This window comes from Peromyscus eremicus, chromosome 3 (assembly GCF_949786415.1).
Source record: "Peromyscus eremicus chromosome 3, PerEre_H2_v1, whole genome shotgun sequence".
Taxonomy (NCBI): Eukaryota; Metazoa; Chordata; class Mammalia; order Rodentia; family Cricetidae; genus Peromyscus; species Peromyscus eremicus.
Window position 1 is genome coordinate 113,555,401 of NC_081418.1, and position 20,130 is coordinate 113,575,530.

The 20,130-nt window shown below is 39.5% G+C and overlaps 1 long non-coding RNA gene across 1 annotated transcript; it reads right to left on the reverse strand.

Annotated features, from left to right (window-relative positions):
• Positions 1 to 1,572: 1,572 nt before the first annotated feature.
• On the reverse strand, positions 1,573 to 6,455 carry LOC131906023 (uncharacterized). The gene is made up of 3 exons (XR_009378098.1): positions 6,278 to 6,455; positions 2,606 to 2,703; positions 1,573 to 2,135 (listed from the first exon to the last, which is right to left on the reverse strand). It is a non-coding gene; the product is annotated as an uncharacterized LOC131906023 (long non-coding RNA).
• Between the last annotated feature and the right edge of the window lie 13,675 nt (positions 6,456 to 20,130).

The window sequence follows — 20,130 nt, forward strand, 5'->3', positions numbered from 1 at the left end:
TTAAAAATAAAAAAACCTAAGTTAGGAAAGAAGTTGTCAAAATCAGAGTAGATATAAATAAAATGGGCGCTGGGAAAAAATACACAAAACCAATGACACAAATGTTGTTGTTTGTTTTGCTCTTTTGGGGGGCCTGTCACCCAGCTCCCAAATAAATTACCCATGGAGGCTTATTCTTATCTACAAATGCCTTGCCTTAGCTTGGCTTGTTGCTAGCCAGCTTTACCTAACTTAAATTGTCCAATTGATCTTTTGCCTCTGGGCTTTTATCTTTCTCTATTCCTGTATACCTTTCTTTGTCTCTGTAGCTTGCTGTGTACCTGGGTGGCTGGCCCCTGGGGTCCTTTTTCTTCTCTGGCTACTTCTTCTTTTCCTCCCAGATTTCTCCTTCTGTTTCTTCTCTTTGCCTGCCAGCCCTGCCTATCCTTTCTCCTGCCTCACCATTGACTGTTCAGCACTTTATTAGACCACCAGGTGTTTTAGACAGGCACAGTAACACAGCTTCACAGAGTTAAAAAAATGCAACATAAACAAAAGTAACACACCTTGAAATAATATTCCCCAACACACACAGATTCAGTTCTATGAAAAGATAAAATACAAGAACCATAATCTAAACTAAGACAAAGGAAAGTCTCCAATAAGTGAAAGTAAAAATGAAAACAGAAGCCACTACTGACACCAAACAAACACAAACAATCATATAATTAATTAAAAGTATGCAACAGCATGATAATCTAGAAATTAGCAAATTCATATATACACACACACACACACACACACACACACACACACACACACACATATATACACACCCACTATGAAGAGTAAAAGGTAAAGAAAAAGAAAATCTGAACAGTTAAAAAAACAAGCAACATTATTGAATGAGTAATAACAAGTCTCCCATTAAAGAAGAGCCCGGGAACAGACAGCTACCCTGCTAAAGTCTCCTGAATACTAACAGAAAACTAAGTGTACTTATTATTTCTGAAGGAAAAGAAGAGGAAGGAGTTGTTCTAATGAGTCCTGCAAAGTTAGTATCGTTTTTTAATGTCAAAACCAGATAAGAACACAAAATCAGCACAAAGGGGACTTGGGACAGCTCTGTGGGTAAGGTGCTTGCTGCACAGGCATGAGGACCTGGGTTTGGATCCTTAGCACAAATGTAAATGCCCAGGCAAGATGGACAGTGTTTGGGAGGCAGACAAAGGCGGATTCCTGGGGCTTACCTGCCAGCCAGTATAACTGAATCAGTGAGATCAGATTCAGCAAGAGGCTCTCTCTGTCTCTCTGGCCCTCTGTCTCTCTGTCTCCCTCCCCCCCCCTCTCTCTCTCTCTCTCTCTCTCTCCTCTCTCTCTCTCTCTCTCTCTCTCTCTCTCTCTCTCTCTCTCTCTCTCTCTCTGTGTGTGTGTGTGTGTGTGTGTGTGTGTGTCTCACACATAGAAACAAGAGACTGAGAGGCAGAGACAGAGAGACAAAGACAAAGAGAATCCTAGGCTAATAGCATTGATAAACACAGATGCAAAAATCCTTAGTAAAATACTACCAACTAAGTACAACAGTACACTGAAAAGGTTGACTAAAAATAGTCTTAATTAAGGATAGTGAGATTCATGAGAGAGATGCAAATATGGTTTAACATATGTAAATCAATAAATGTGATACACCATATCATCAGGATGAAAGACAAAACTGTATCAGCCCTGTGATGGAGAAAGGCACCTCTTGGAATATATCACCCAGTCATGACACCAGCACTGGGTAAGGGAGGCACAGAAGGCAGGTACCTCAACACATTAAGAGCATTTATAAGAAGCTAACAAGTGGCATTGCATGCAATGGAGATAAGCTGAAAGTTTTCTCTCTCAGATCTGGAATGTGACATGCATATCCTTTTCATCACTTCACTCAATATTTGTAACCAAAGTCCTAGCTGCAGCAGTCAGAAAGGGAAGAAAATCAAAAGGTATCCAAGCTAGAAAGAGACGTCAGATTATCCAGGTTGCAAATAGTATGATGATCTATATACAGGAAACCCCAAAGGCTCCAACAAGAATTATTAGGACTTAAAAAAAAAACAAGGCAGGAAACATGCAGAATTCAGCAGCCTTGCCAAATCCCAACAGCAGGTTATCTGAAACAGAAATCAAGAAAGTAATTCCATTTATACAACAAAACTCACAACAATCTCAGGATCAATTTAACCACATAGGTCAGATGTCACTACAATGAAAATCAGAAAACATCGATGAAAGAAGTTAAAGTGGAGAGATGAAAGACATCTGTGTTCATGGATTTGAAGAATCAATATTACTAAAATGTTCATATTATTCAAAGTGATTTATAGATCATTGCAATTCCTATCAAAATGCTAATGACATATTTGTTGGTTACAAAACTGAAAACATCCTGAAATTCACATGAGTCCACAAAGTACTTAGACTAGCCAAAGGGATCTTATACAAAAAGAGCAACATGGGGAGCATTGCACTAGCTGACTGCAAAATATATTATGACACTTTCATAATCAAAACACAACACTATCCATAAATACAAGCCACCTAAACCAAAAGAACAAAACAGAAAGTCTAGACGCAAGCGTACACATGTCCAGTTGGTTGATACTTGATGAAGTTGCAGACCATCCATCAGAGAAATCTCAGTGTTTTCAGTCAATGGTGCTGGGAATGTGGGACAGCCACCTGCAGAGGTGAAAAAACAAAACAAAACAAAACAAAACAAAATGAAACATAAAATGACTCCTCCGTGTTTCATCAGTTGCAAAAATGAGGCAAAAAAGAAAGGTTAAGTGTGCAATTTTAACTATGAAACTACTAGACAAAACACAGAAGAAATGCTCCAAGATGTTGACAGAGACAAGGAATTTTGGGGATAAGACCTCAAAAGCACAGGAAGGAAACAAGATGAAGGAGATTACATTAAAATGGAAATCTTTTGCACAGCAAAAATCAACAGAGTGTAGAGACACCATACACAGATGTTATATATCTGACAAGGTGTTAATTTCTAGAATATAAAAACACCCAGTAGCAAAAGATAAACAAGCTTACTAAAAATGGACATTATATAAACATTCCTCAAAAGAAGACATACAAATGTATATCAGGTGTCTACAAAAACACTCAATCACTGGCCTTTAAGGAAACATAACCACAATGAGCTAGTATGTCACCCTAGTAAGGGTAACTATTAGGAGAAAAATATGGAAGTTACTAAAGTTTGAAATGTAGGACTCCCATTTGATCCAGCAACCCCACTACTGGGTAAATATCCACAGGGGAAAAAATGTTAATATGTCAGAAACATATTGCACTCCTGTGGTCCTTGCTCCACAATTCACAAAAATCAAGAACTACACCAACAGGTAGTGTATCTGATGATTGGATGAGGCAAACGCAGCCTACCCATGCTGTGGAATACTATTTGAATATAAGAATTCTATTCTAATTCATGAAAACACACTTTAGGCTGTTGTGTTCAGCAAAATAAACTCAATACAGAAAGACAAAAACTGCATGATCTCACGCATTTTTGGAATCTAAATGCTGATCTTATAGAAACTGAGGCTAGAATGGTGGTGACAAGGGTCAGGGATTTTAGGTTTCCAGAGGGAGGAAGAAAAGTTGGCCAACGGGCACTCTGTTGTACTTGGAAGCAAAAGTTCTGGTGTTCTATTTCACAGGAGGATGGAGAGAGATAACTGAGATATTCTACATTTCAGAAGAGTAGAACAAAAGATTTTACCAAAAGGGAAGAGTCAGAAAACTTTTACCACATAAAGTAATAAATAGAGAGGTAGGCATTTTTTTTTGTAAGTTCAATGTCTGGCTGAACTACAGAGTGAGTTAACACCCAATGTGGACAACTTAGAGCTTATCTCAAAAAAGTTTTTTTTTTAATTTTTTAAAATTTACTTAATTTTTAAAATTATAATCATGATATTCATTAATTACACTCATGATATTAATTACATTTGTGGTGTTAATTGATTACTTTCACAGTATTCACTCAATAATTACATTTATGATATTCATTAATTACATTAATTATATTGATTTATTACATTCATGATATTATGTCCTGATACTACTGTCCGTTTGTGGGGTTTTTCCATCATACAAAACAGAGATTCACTACTTAGGAAATCATTGCTCTATATTCCTTTCTTCTCTATCTTGAGATAATGAGTAATCTTTCTGTCTGTATGAATTTGTATATTCTATATATTTCATGTAATACAGTTCTATAGTATTTGTCCTTTTTTTGAATGTAAAAACATTTTATGTACAACTGCAGGAGAAATAATACACAGATAACTTAAACATAAAAACAGGTTATAATTTAAAAGTCCAGGGTATTTTAAATAGTAAAATATTTTCTCTGTAGAAAATAGTATAAATGATAACATTTCTCAATAAGCCCTTTTAAGCCAAATAATAGCTGAATTATACACATAAATATTGATTAGTTTCTGGGATACAGTAAAAAACCTATCTTCATCTGGTCAGAGAGCTATGTTTTACTTAAGTTGAGTAAGTGAGCTTCCTATTCATCTTCCCCTTTATTGTTTGATTTACAGCAGACATTTTTCTGTAGGCTAATCCATATTTTAAAAAGATTTTAGCCTCCTCTCCTGAAAGTACAGCCAGAATTTTCTTTTTTTTTTTTTTTTTTTTTTTTGGTTTTTCGAGACAGGGTTTCTCTGTGTAGCTTTGCGCCTTTCCTGGAACTCACTTGGTAGCCCAGGCTGGCCTCGAACACACAGAGATCCGCCTGGCTCTGCCTCCCGAGTGCTGGGATTAAAGGCGTGCGCCACCACCGACCGGCCCCCAGAATTTTCTTTCATCAGCTTGATACAGTACAAATTCTTATCTTAATTGTGAAATGTTTCACTAAAGCTTGCCCAGTAATTGGGTAAAACCAAAACTTATTATAAGTCAAAGTCATCCTAGGGTTTCCCCTGCTAGGTAGCCTCCCTGGATCTGTGGGTTGCAGTCTGATTGTCCTTTGCTTTATATCTAGTATCCACTTATGAGTAAGTACATACCATGTTTGTCCTTCTGAGTCTGGATTGAGAGGTAGGCATTTTTACCCTGAATTAAACATCACACACCACATATACATATCTAGCCATCATGTATCACACAATAATACATACGCTTTTTGCTTTTCTATAGAAGTAAAACTAAATTTAATTTAGATAAAAGTGAATAGAAATGAAAATATTCCCCCAAATGTAAAACTAAGAGACATATACATAAAACACCCTGGGGATATCAGAAAGAGGGCTAGTCACCTGTGAGAAAGGGGAAGTGTTCTAGAGACAGAATTTCCTGTGGGAAAATGGAAGCAGCTTAGAGATAGAGAGGACTTGTGATGCCTGAGGAATGATGGGTCAGATTTTGCTCAGTAGATAGGGAATGAGGATGAAAGATAAAACGAAGGCATTCCGGGGAAGAGGAACACTGGCCATATGTTCATGAAGGAAGAACAAAGGGATTTATGAAAGGAAAATTCATAACATGAACCTGGAGTGGATGGGGCAGGGAGGGCAGGGATGGGTGTAAAGCAGGGAGACCAGCAGACAGGAAACTCTCCCTTGACTTACTTATAGCAGCTATGGAAGGGAGGCATTCACAGGAGTGCAGAGAAGGGACAAAGAGGCACAAACCCTATGGTTCCTTTGGGCAACTTCCAGTCTGGGTGTCATCGCAGCAGCTTTTTGTTAAAGAGAAAAATTCAAGTACTTCATAACTTCATCATTACACGTTTGTAGCCCACTTGAGTTAAAGACTAACTCAAGGTTGGAAGGTCATTTGTGTACTTCTCTGAGGACATAGGTTCCCCCTGACCCTTTGTCACAGTCAGGATGGGCTGGGTTATGCTGCAGTAAGTAGCATGCCTGAATCATAGTGGCCCAGAAAAAACAAGGAATGATCTCTTGTTTATGCTAAGAGGTGAAAAGAGAAGGTCCAGTTGGTGGGGGTAGCTGGGGAACCCAGCACTAACAGCTGAATGTTTCTGTTTGGAATTAGCAAAAGTCATCTTCCTTGACATTTTGCTGACCAAATTTGTTAATCAACAGAATTCCAGAGGGCAGAAAAGTACAATCTTTTCATGTTTGCTATACTGCTTTCAGAAAATTATATTAAGTCTACATCCTTATTTTAGTACTCTGATCCATATCCCTCTAAAATATCTTCAAAGATTATTTCATTTCTTGAGTGATTAATCAGTGCCAGGCCCTGGACTGACCTTTTTAGATACATATTTTCTCTTTGAATTGCTATAAAAATTCTCGGATGGTTTTAGCATCTTCCTGGCTGGCCAATCCTGGCATTTCTGTTCGTCCTCCCAGAATCTGAAAGACTGCCTATAAATGGCTGGGCATTACATGCTGACTTTTCAGAGCAGAAAGATACTCAGTGGGTAAGGAAAGATTCAGCTGGATTTCAAATTCCAAATTCCAAATGGGTTCCAAACTCCACTGCCGTCTCCATGGCTGACACTCAGATGACTCGAACCTTCGAATTTACTGAATGAATTTTATGTGCCCAGCACTGTGCCCTTGACCTGTCCCCTGTTTTACAAAGATGATACTACTTGCCCAAGAAAGCAAGTCTAGTGAGGGAGATGCTGCTCAATCTGAGGCCAGCAGAGACCTGAATGAACAGCCTCACCAGTGCACTTCTAGAAGAGGTGAAAGGGAAGGAGAGAAGCTGAGAATGTGGAGGGCAATTACAAGGTGAAATGAATGAACAGCTACACAAGTAAGTAGCTGGCCTAGGATCTGAGCACTGGGATCCACGAAAACTAGGAATTTGAAAGATTTTATAGAAACAGAATTAATAAGATTGTAGAAATGAATACAGCAGAGGAGAAAGGCCCGCAATAAAAACCATCCAAGTTCTTAAGTCGCAAGAATTGTTGTGACATTTATAACTGAGAAACAAAGCAAATGAGCTGTCTTGTAGATTCAGGCGGAGAAATAATTTAGTGTTGGATTTATTGCATTTTCTCTGTAAATAGAATATTTATGGAAAAATAGCTATCAGTTTATTCACTCATTCATTTATTACATAAAGAACACAGAGCCATGCTAAGCACTAAGATGTAAATCTAAGCCCATCTGTATGCATTCAAAAATTCATGGATCTAACAGATGTTGACCTGGGCTTCATTCATTTCTTCATTAAGACATGCACTATGATACTTTCAAAGTCTGTGATAATAAATAAGGAAGAATACAAAAATTTATGAAAAGAGATGTAATCATCAAGGGAAACAATAAAAATGGTGAAGAACTAGACCTAATGAGTGTTGATATGGTAGCAGGGGAAGAGAAACTTGAGTGGCTGTTGAGGGAGAGAGTCTGAGAACTTGATGTATGGATGATATTTCAGGAGGAAGGGAAGGCTCAGCAGAGCCAATGGCTATAGAGACATGAAGGGTGGCTAGTAGTGTTTACAGAAGGATTTTTGGAAGTTTCAGAGTTACAGTAGATACAGAGAGAGTTTATTTCCCTAAGACTGAAGACAAAGAGAACAAAATGTGGACCTTTAGATCTAGGAAGGCTACAAGGAGACTTTAAAAGAGTACTTGAGTTTGGGTGGCTTGAGATAGATCAGTGGGTAGAAGATTTGCCTCAGTAGTCTGACATCTGAATTCAATACGTGGAACCCTCTGAGGAAGTAGAGGACAGATCCTTGAAAGCTGTCCTTTGAGACTTGTACTTTCTTACCTACATTCTCTCTCTCTCTCTCTCTCTCTCTCTCTCTCTCTCTCTCTCTCTCTCTCTCTCACACACACACACACACACACACACACACACACACACAAAAGCAGTATAAGCAAGTTTACAAAAAAGGGCTAGTAAAAAGGAATCATTCTACTTTGCGTGTGTATATGTATGTCTAGGTGGATGCACATGCCACAGTGCCTATGTGGTTAGAGGAGAACCTGAGGGAACTAGTTCTTTCTTTAAACCATGTGGATTCCAGGGATTGAACTTGGGTCTTAAGACTTGGCAGCAAATGTGCTTTACCTCTGAGCCATCTGCAGGACCAAGGGAGTTGGTTTAGATGTAAAGAGTGAAATTGGAATTTTGAGAATTAGTTGATAGAGAAGGTGAAAGGAAAGGAGCAAAAGCAAGGGTAATATTGTGTGTGATGATTCCTAGATGTCTTTTCAAAGTCATGAAGGACTTTCTAGCCATTCATCTCCCAGATCTGCCCTAGCAATAGTCAGAGCCCGTGTGGTGGAAATGACACATAATTGGGGTCTGGCGTCTGAGATTAAGATTTCAAGGGAAACATGCTCACAGTGGCAGTTCTTAGGAAGGGTCCTTCTTCTCCTCTTTCTTGATACTAATGGTTGCTGGCTACTGCTTGAGCTTTTTGGCTGGGGCTGCACAGCTGTAGGCCCTCCTGTGTTCACAGGGCCCACTTCCCTTGGTGAATATTGCATCTCTGGTCTCTCCTCACATCACTGGATTTCATAACTATCTTAATCCAATAAGACCTTTTCTTAACATGATTAAAATCCATTTCTAAATAACATCACATCCTAGGGTTCTCTGTGGACTTGATGTGTCAGGGGATACTACCTTCCGAAATAAAGCTAGTAAGAGTATCTTTGAAAATGGTCACTGCAGAGACTGAGCTGCACATATAGAGGATGTCTTGTGACATCTAATGAAGGAAGTGTGCTAGTACAAGAGAGCTTAGCATTGTGCTTAATCTTGTACACACAACTCAGCTCCCTTTTCTTTATAATAGATTTTGAAAAATCTTCAGAGTGTTAAAATGTGACTGATACCACAGTGAATAAATTATGAAATCTTTCAGAATCAAGCATGAGAGCAGAAAAAAAAAGCAAGATTTGATCTTGGAAAAATCTCTCTCTCTCTCTCTCTCTCTCTCTCTCTCTCTCTCTCTCTCTCTCTCTCTCTGTGTGTGTGTGTGTGTGTGTGTGTGTGTGTGTGTGTGTGTGTGTACCCAAGTGTGCAGGCTGTGGGGAGGGACCAAGGTCAATGTTGCCTCTATTCCTCTGTTATTCTCTAACTCTTTTGTTTGAGGAAGGGTCTCTCACTGGAGCTTACCATTTCAGTTAGACTCATTGGCCTGCAAGTCCTGGGGTCCACCTATCTCTAACTCCCAGCACTGGGTTACAGGTGTGTGTCACCATGCCTGGTTTTTGTGGATGCCAGCCTCCTACTTCAGGTCTTCCAGCTTGTGTCAGAAGCACTTCACCCAATGAACTAGAGCTGCAGCCCTAAACCTTGGTTTTGTTTTTCTTAATTTTATGTCACTTATTTTTTGATGGTGGGGGGACCGAATCAGAGCACTCAAACCACAGCAGGGATGTCACAGAACCTGTCCTTTATGCTAATTAACTCTGGCCATCTGACCCTTCTCTGTACTCGTGAGGGCATGACTCTTCTGTGAATCCTTGGGACAGGGGATTATAAATCACACCCCCGACACTGGCACTCATTTGCAGCTGTGGCACTGGTGTGTGACACAGCCCATACAATGACAGGCAGTCATGCATGGCTTGATGGCTGTTTTAAGATCAAGTTCTGAAGGTGCATGTAGCAAGAATATAGACAGGTCAGGCAGCGGCAATTCGGTTTTCACCTCTGCTCAATTCCAATGTGGCTCTATGGATACCTTAGCTACTCAGCTTCTTTAAACAATGCTCTCGTGCCTCATATGTTAACCTCCAGCAACAAATTCTGTCTTAACTTCTTGACAATTGGCTCCATTTGCTGATATTTAAGAATAAGAACTGATGTATGGAGTTTCTAGGGACATAATTAATTTTTTAATTTCATTGTTCATTCAATTTGATGGCAATTGGACACTTCCAACATGCTAGGTACTTTGATAAGGCCCTGGGTAGCATGATGGATAGGGCTACCTTCTACTCCCAGTCCTTGGCCAGTTGGTAATTATGAGCAGAGCACAGCTGACCAAGTGAGCAGTAAGAACGAGGTGAGCTTCATCACATATAGGACTGAAAACACAGGCAGTTGTTTTCTCACATTCATGCTAAGCAAGACTTAAGGAAAACTCAGATGCTTGGGGTTGGAGACATAACAATCCATATCCTGAAGGAACAAAATGGCAGTGCTGAGGTGATGTGGGAAGCCTTTCAGCATAAGAAGGAACTGAACAGGATTGGAGTCCCTGTGAGACAAACACCTCATGTGGGTTCCAGATTAATGGACACTGGGGGCAGAGGCCAATTCCAGTCCCCTTTCTTATGGGGAAACAGCTCAGTGCTATGGTAAGTGAAGCTGAGCATGCTTGTGGTCTCATGTCACTCTCTCATCCAAGTTTGTCAAATGCTACCAGACAGGTGTGGAGCTCACTATGGAGCATCAACTATGCCAGATGGAAATAATTGCAACTTCACTTAATCTGCTGGGGTATGTTGAGATAGATTCTTTTTCATTGCCCTCCAGTGTGTGTATGTGTGTGTGTGTTTGTGTGTGTTGTCTAAGCATGTATATGCATGTTTTTGCCTTTGTGTGCATGCATGGAAGCATATGGGTATAAGCACCACATGCTTGTGGCGTCCCATTGTTGTCTGGAATCTTCCACTACTGCTCTGCTCTTCTATCTCAGTCACAGAGGCAGAACCTCTGAATTAAACCCAGAACTCCCTGGCATGGCTAGTCTTGATAGCCATCTTCGCTGTGAGGATTCCTCTGTCTCTGCCTTCATATGATGGAATTACAGGAAGGCTACCACACTCACCAGGCATTTTACGTGGATTTATGGGGATCTAGATTGTATTTGCCAAGCTTTCGTCACAAGCATTTTAATCCCTGAGCTATCGCTGCAACTCATGACTGACTGTTCTAGTTTATTGCGGTAGAATATTCTAACTGTCCATCTTAACACGTTTCCGTAGCTGTAGGAGGGAATAAAACAATTACACTTTCCGGTTTCAGCTGCAATTAGGTGTAGTCATATAGCTACACTCACTCTAACAGAATGGGCTCTAAAGTGACAGGTATGGTGTCAAAGATGGTGCTGTAAAACCCTAGGCAGGCTTCCTTTCAGCAAGCCAGAACCCAAGAAAATTCAAACCCAGCTCACCTGGACCCTGAAGGAAAAAAAAATCAAAGAATGGCAGAGCAAAATGAGAATGTCGGAGCATTGAAAAGAGCCAGCCACCAGTGTGGAATTTTCCCTTCAGACTATTATTTGTGGAAGATAGAAACTTCTATGTCAGCTAAGCCTTGGGTGAATGTCAGCTCTCTTTCTTATAACAGCCTGGCCTTAGTCTAAATTAATATCCTGCCTGCATTCTGTAGATGACAGATGTCACTACCATTCTATTGCAGATAAGGAATCTTGGCTCAGAGAGAAATGGAGTCACTTGCCTCAGATCACGCAGCTGATCAACACACTCTGCTAGAGTCCAGCGTGGAACTTTCAGATATTCTGCTTCCATTGTCTTTCTGACTGGCAGGCTCACAAAGGGTTGTGGGATGCACAGACAGGCTCAGTGCCATGGCTGTTTTCTGTACAGGGAAGTGTCCAAGGAGACCAGACACCAACTTTTCTCATAATACTGTCTTACTTGGAGACAACAGGGCATGGGCTATTAGGCTACGGTAACTTTCTAAATGGAAAGAACTGTCTGAAATTGCTTCTGTGCAAGGGTGCAAGGTAGTTTCTTAACAAGCACAAATGCCATTTGTTGTACAGAGCAAACAGATTTGGGGTGGTGAGATTTACTTTAGAGTCAAAAGGAAGTGCCTGCAGTGGTGGGATAGAGGTGCTGAATGCTAGCCACAGATGGGAGAGCAGGATGCTCACACCAGCTGGGCATTAAAGAACCTGATCACAGCTATCAATTTTATATTCCAGGTTCAGTTATGTATCAATTAGACTGATAACAGGGAGCCTCACAGCTGGGACTATTGTTTTAAAAATTCAAGGACTGGTGTTAGCACACATTTTTAATGCACACACGCCTCATGTGTGGTATATAGAGAGAGCACGCAAAGGACAAAAGTCAGTTCTGTGCATCTGGGGGCCCTTATTACCTCAGTTTCAAGTTATGCCTGCTCATGGAGAACAGGTGCTTGACATAAAAGCAAGGGGAAAGCCACCAGGAACTCAGCCCGTCTAAAACCATTGAAGGAAATTCTAAAATTACTCTTCTTAGACAAATTGCTCCCACAAGCTGAGATAATTTTTTATCTTGAGGGTGTAAAGGGGATACTAAATCTTCTTGCCGACACAAACTCATTTGGAGATGGGCTGGGGATTCCATTAATCATGTATGTGGGTCTCAGGATGCTTTATGCTACATTAAAGGTTAAACCCGGGAGTGTCAGGGAGACACTGCCTTTGACTATGGTAAGGACTCCGTGGCGATAGATGCTGGGAGAGATTTTCCACCTAGCAATGTCCAACAAGAAAGCTCATTGGCTTCAATAGAGACTAGCTCAGAAGCAAAAGCACCATGCTCCTTTGTGTAAACCATCTTTCAAGACGTAGAGGTTAAAGGATTTAGTGAGCTTCAGTGGAATGAGTCTGGATGTGCTTATGTGTATACAGAGACTTGAAAAGAAAAAAGTGAGATGTATGCATACAGTTTAGACCACTTAACATAGATTTGTATGTGTGTGTGTGTGTGCGTGTGTGTGTGTGTGTGTGTGTGTGTGTGTGTGTGTGTGTGTGTGTACGTGTGTGAATGTCTTCTGAACCTCAGATATGCTTTGGTAAATAAAGTTCTTCATTTGAGCCAGTGAGATGGCTTGGCAGGCAGTGTTTGCTGAGCGAAACTGACAACCTGAGTTCAATCCCTCAAACCCATGGAAGGGAGGAGAGAGAGGACCAACTCCGCAAAGTGGTCCTCTGACCTCCACATGTACAGTCTAGCATGTGTACCTACACACACACACACACACACACACACACACACACACACACACCCCACACGTATGTATCTTTATGAGGATTTCAGTGTCTGGTACTTACTAAGGATGACAGCAAATTTACTCCATGGAATGGAGTTTTCTTGGTTGCCTAGGAAGTTGTCTCTAACAGCAAACCTTTCTCGGTTCTTCACATGTAAGCTGTCAGAGTTTTCTGTTATATCAGGCACAGACATGAAGGAAGAAAGCCAGCTTCACTCATTAGCAACTTACTAACTACTTTGTTTAACTAGCAAATGTAGAGGTGACAATTTGTCACAACAGATTTGACGTGTGTTCTTTGCCTTCATGTTCTTTGCCTTCAATTAGAGCCTGTGTCATTGGTACTCGCCTTCAGCTGATCAGATGTGAGATGGTAATCAACCGCTCAGGCCCAACTTTAGTCAAATCTAAAATAAATCATGGGATAAAGACATCCTCTTAGATTACCTTTCAAACACTGACAATCAAGGCAGAAAAGATTAGAACTTTATCTACCAAATTAGTTGCATTCATCTCTTGAACGGAGGCTGCCAAAGTGTCAGAAATCAAACTAATCACAGCCAAGAAATATTGAAAGAAGCAAAGCCAGAGGGGAAATGAAAATGTATTTAGCTAAAAACGGCAAGGACAAATAACTGCAAACAGGCATCTTGTTGTTACTAGGGAACTTTGCCTCCATTCCAGGCAAATGTACATTTGCAGTGTGTCTTGGCAGCTTCAAACATTCTGACTTTAGGATGACTAAGTCTCCAGTCCACTTGTTATTGACACAATGGAATTATAGAGCAGTGTGAGGAGCTTCATGCTCATCTCTTCCACTCAAAAAAGGCATCAAAGAATGCTACACATTTTAGTATTTTACTGAAAAGTACCCAGGAAAGAAGTGATAGCTATTGTTGGGGACATGGTTTAGTTAGTTAAGTGCTTGCCTAACATGCCTAGAGATCCAGGTTCAATCCCCAGTACTGAATAAAATGGTGGCTGTAATTTTAGCATTTGGGAGGTGGAGGTAAGAGGATCAGAATTTCAAGGTTATCCTTAGCTACATAGCAAGTTTGAGGTCAGCCTATGCTGCATGAGTACAAGAGTCATTGTATCAAAAAAAAAAAAATAGACAAACAAGAGGCAAGCAGGTAAGTGATATGCCTGCCAGCTGGACCACTGCCACCCACTGGATTCTGCTCCCCCAAGACCCACTAGACTACTCAGCTCCTCCCACCCCATCACCCTTACTGTGGCCAGCCCTTCCCCACAAATCCAGCACACTCCATAGGCACAGGTACAGCCCACACTAGTTGGAAGAACAGGTGAATGACTATACTCCCAGCTGAGCTGCCCCCGGTCTCCAGACCCTAAGTTCCAGGACACACCCCTTGTTCCTCCCCCTCCTACCTCAGCAACAGTAAGACTGCTGTGCCTTGCCCCTAACTCTGGTGGAATTCTCTTGCTTTGGTGAAGTCCACCATCCCTTCTCCACAGCTCTAGCAGACGTCATAGGCCCAGGAACAACCCAAACCAGTTAGAAGAAGAGTACCTCCTCCACTGGTCTTCATATTCTGACCTACAACTTCCGAAGAAGAATTTGGCTTTCAGGTGGCCAGGCTGGATCTAGGCACCCAAGGCCCCACAAACATCAGCAGAGATACCCTACTGGATGAGAAGACTTGCCAGTCACCAGAAGCCTTGGCTACTTAGGCCAGAAGACAAGAGAGGAAACAGAAAACAAAGGAACAAAACACCCACCCAATAAAGACAAACACAAGAATTGACACTCAGACCTATAATTATCCCAAATCCAGCTGCCTAAATGCCAGTATAAGAACACATTCAACATCAGATGGGGCAAAATGGCACCACCAGAACCGAGTGATCCTAGACCTGAACACTCAACACAGCTGAAGGATAAGAAAATGACCTTAAAATAACTTAATAAAGATGATAGAGGTCCTTAAAAAGGAAATGAAACACTCCCTTAAAGAAATTGAGGAAAGGACAAACAAAAAATTGAATAAAAAAATCTCTTAAAGAATTTGAAGAAGGCCAAGAAAAAAATTAAACAGTTGAAGGAAATAGTTCAAGACCTGAAAATTGAAATAGAAGCAATAAAAAAAACATAAACCCAGGGAATTCTGGAAATGGAAAACTTGGGTAAGAGAACAGGAACTATAGATCCAAGCAACATCAACAGAGTACAAGAGATGGAGATATGATAGAGGAAATAGATTCATCCATCAAAGAAATGTTAAATGTTAACTCAAAAAGATTCCTAACACAAAACATCCAGGAAATCTCAAACACCATGAAAAGATCAAACATAATATGATAGGAATAGAAGAAGGAGAAGAATCCCAGCTGAAAGACACAGAAAATATATGCAACAAATTCAACAAAATTATAGAAAAAACTTTGCCAACCTATAAAGGTGTGGAAGCCCAAATTACTCAGGGTTAGAGAATCTGGGTTTGCTTTACACAGCAGGGATGCACAATGGGATAATTTGGTCATGAGTGTGTCTACCAGGTGTTTGGAAGGGTCTATACTTGGCTGTACAGTGTGCTTTGATCTTGCAAGGGGGAGGTCTTTTGCCTCTCCCCTTGGCATGTTATAAGAAGTCTTATAAATAAACCTTTGAGGCTGCTGTTGGGTATTGATCCAGGCCCTCCTGAAGCTGCTCTGTGTTTCTGTGTCTCTTCTCATCAGTTTCTTCTCTCATCTCTCTTTCCACCTAATATTTCTTATCCTTCTCTCCTCCTACTAAGAACCCTAGAAAAGGTGGTAAAGTTAAGAGCTGGACTCCCACAGTCTCCCACATAAAAATACAAGAAATTTACAGAGCATCAAAAAGTCCCCTCACCACATAATAAAACATCAAAACAATAAATATACAGAATAAAGAAAATAAAATTTTAAGAGCTGCAAAGGAAAAAGTCCAAGTACCTTATAAAGGCAGCCCTATCAGAATTATACCAGATTTATTAATGGAAACTCTAAAACCCAGAAGGGTCTGGACAAATGTTTTGTAGACACTAGAGATCATGGATGCATCCAAGACTACTATACCCAGCAAAACTTTCAATACCGTAGAGGGAGAAAACAAGATATTTCATGACAAAAACAAATTTAAACCATACCTATCCACAAATACAGCCCTACAGAAGATACTAGAAGGAAAACTTCAACCCAAGCAAGTTAGCTGCACCCAGAAAAACACAGGAAATAGATAATCTCACACAAGCAAAACACATAGGAGGGAAACACATACACACTACTACCACCACCATAAGAAAATAACAAGAATTAACAATCACTGGTCATTATATCTCTTGTTATCAATGGACTCAATTTGCCAACAAAAAGACACAGGCTAACAGAATGAATATGAAAAACAGATCCTTTGGCTGCATACAAGAAACACACCTCAACTTCAAAGATAGACATTGCCTCAGAGTAAAGGATTGAAAAAAGAGTTTTCGGGGGCTGAAGAGATGGCTCAGTGGTTAAGAGCACGGGCTGCTCTTTCAGAGAACCCGGGTTCAATTCCCAACACCCACATGTCAGCTCACAACTGTCTGTAACTCCAGGATCCAACACCCTCTCACAGACATACATCAGGCAAAACACCAATGCATGTAAAATAAAAATAAATAAATAAAATTAAAAAAAAGAAAAAAAAAGACTTTTCAATCAAATGGACCTAAGAAGAAAGCTGGATTAGCTGTCCTAATATCTAACAAAATAAACTTGAAACTAAAATTAATCAAGAAATGGAGAAGGACATTTCATATTCATCAAAAATTCACCAACTTGAAACTAAAATTAATCAAGAAATGGAGAAGGACATTTCATATTCATCAAAAATTCACCAGGAGGAAGGCTCAATTCTGAACATCTATGCCCCAAATACAAGGGCACACACCTTTGTAAAAGAAGCATTACTAAAGCTTAAATCACACATCAAAACCCACACATTAATAGTGAAAGACTTCAACACCCAGTCTCATCAATGGACAGGTCTACCAGACAGAAACTTAAAGGAGAAATAATGGAACTAGCAGATGTTATGACTCAAATGACCTAACAGACATCTATAGAACACTCCATCCTAATACAAAAGAATATACCTTCTTATCAGCACCTTGTGAAACCTTCTCTAAAACTGAGTACATATTTGGTCACAAAGCAAATCTCAAAAGACATGCACAAAATTGGAATAACCCCTCAGATCACTATGGATTAAAGTGGGAGTTAAACAACAACACAAACTACAGAGAGCCTACAAACTCATGAAAACTGAAAAACTTTCAACTGAATGACCAAGGAAGAACTAAGGAAAAAAAATTAAAGACTTCTTAGAATTATATGAAAATGAATGCACAGCACACCAAATTTATGGGATATAATGAAAGTCGCCCTAAGAGGAAAGTTCATAGCACTAAATGCTTACATAAAGAAGTTGGAAAAATCTCACACTAGTGACTTAACAGCACACCTGAAAGCTCTAGAACTAAAAGAAGCAAACTCGCTCAGGAGGAATATAGGCCAGGAAATAATCAAATTGAGAGCTGGAATCAATATAATAGAAACAAAGAGAATAATACAAAGAATCAATAAAACAAAGAGTTGGTTCTTTGAGAAAATACAAGCTAGACAAACCTTTATTCAACCTAACAAAAAGGCAGAGGGAAAATATAAAAATTAACAAAATCAGAATGGCAAAGGGGGGATATAACAAGGGACTCTGAGGAAATCCAGAGAATCATTAGGTCATACTTCAAAAATCTGTACTCCACAAAGTTTGAAAATTTAAAAGAAATGAACAGATTTCTTGATAGGTACTACATACCAAAATTAAATCAATACCAGACAAATGATTTAAACATACCTATAACCCCTAAGTAAATGGAAGTAGTCATTAAAATCTCCCAACCAAAAAAAGCCTAGGGTCAGATGATTTCAGCACAGAATTTATCAGACTTTCAAAGAAGAGCCAATACTAATACTCCACAAATTATTCCACTAAATAGAAACAGAGAGAACATTGCCAAATTCTTTTTATGAGGCCACAGTCACCCTGATACTCAAACCACACAAAGACTCAACAAAGAAAAAATTACAGACTAATTTCCTTCATGAACATTGATGCAAAAATACTCAATAAAATACCAAATTTAGCAAACCAAATTCAAGAACAGATCAAAAAAATCATTCACCATGATCAAGTAGGCTCCCTCTCAGAGATGCAGGGATGGTTCAACATAGGAAAGTTTATCAAGGAAATCCACCATACAAGCAAACTGAAAGGAAACACACACACACACACACACACACACACACACACACACACACGATCATCTCATTAGATCCTGAAAAAAGCCTTTGACAAAATTCAACACCCCTTTATGATAAAGGTCTTGGAGAGATCAGGGAGACAAGGGACATACCTAAACATAATAAAGCCAATTTACAGCAAGCTGATTGTCAACATCAAATTAAGTAGAGAAAAACTCAAAGCAAGTCCACTAAAACCAGGAACAAGACAAGGCTGTCCACTCTCTCCATATCTATTCAATATAGTATGTGAAGTTCTAGATAGAGTGATAAGACAACAAAAGGAGATCAAGGGGATACAAATTGGAAAGGAAGAAGTCAAAGTATTATTATTCACAGATGATATCATAGTATACATAAGTGACCTCAAAAATTCTACCAGGGAACTCCTATAACTGATAAACACATTCAGTGAAGTGGCTGGATACAAAATTAACCTCCCAAAAATCAATAGCCCTCCTATATTCAAATGATAAATGGGCTGAGGAAGAAACCATGGAAACAACACCCTTCAGAATAGCCACAAATAATGTAAAATATTTTGGGGTAACTTTAACCAAGCATAATAAAAATGGCCATCTTACTAAAAGAAACCTATAGATTGAATGAAATCCCTATCAAAATTCCAATGAAATTTTTTGCAGACTTGAAAGAACAATATTCAACTTCATTTGGAAAAGCAAAAAACCCAGGATAGCTAAAACATTCCTATACAATAAAGGAACTTCAGGGGGTATCATCATACCTGATTTAAAACTCTACTACAGAGCTATAGTAATAAAAACAGCATGGTATTGGCATAAAAACCGACAGGTGTATCAATGGAATTGAGTCGAAGACCCTGATGTAAATCTATATGCCCATGGACACCTGAATTTTGACAAGAAGCAAAAATTATACATTGGAAAAAATGAAAAAATCTTCAACAAATGGTACTGGTATAACTGGATTTCTGCATGTAGAAGAAAAAAAAATAGATCCATATCTATTGCCCCACACAAAGTCCAAGTGGATCAAAGGCCTCAACATAATTCTAATTATGCTGAACCTGACAGAAGAGAAAAATGGGAAAAAGCCTTGAACATATTGGCATAGGAGAAAACTTCATGAAGAGAATACCAGTAGCACAGACACTGAGATCAACAACTAATAAATGGGACCTCATGAAACTGAAAAGCTTCTGTAAAGTAAAAGACACTGTCAATAATACAAAATGTCAGCCTACCAAATGGGAAAAGATCTTCACCAGCCCCACATCTGAAAGAGGACTAATCTAAAAAATATATAAAGAACTCAAGAAACTAGACATAAAAAACCAAATAATCCAATTAAAATATGGGGCATAGATCTAAAGAGAATTCTCAACAGAAGAATCTCAAATGCCTGAGAAGCATTAAAAAAATTGTTCAACATCCTTAGCCATCAGAAAAATGCAAATAAAAATGACTCTGAGATTCCATCTTAGATCTTTCAGAATGGCTAAGATCAAAAACACTAATAACAACTTATGCTGTAGAGGATGTGGAGCAAGGGGAACACTCCTCCATTTCTGGTGGGAGTGAAAACTTGTATAGCCACTTTGGAAATCAATATGGTGGTTTCTCAGAAAATTGGGAAACAATTTACCTTAAGACCCAGCTATACCACTCTTGGGCATATACCCAAAGGATGCTTAATCATTCCACAAGGACACTTGCTGAACTATCTTCATAGCAGTGCTATTCGTAATAGCCAGAAACTGGAAACAATCTAGATGCCCCTCAAGCGAAGAATGGATCAAGAAAATATGGTACATTCATGGAATAGAGTATTACACAGCTGTTAAAAACAATGACAT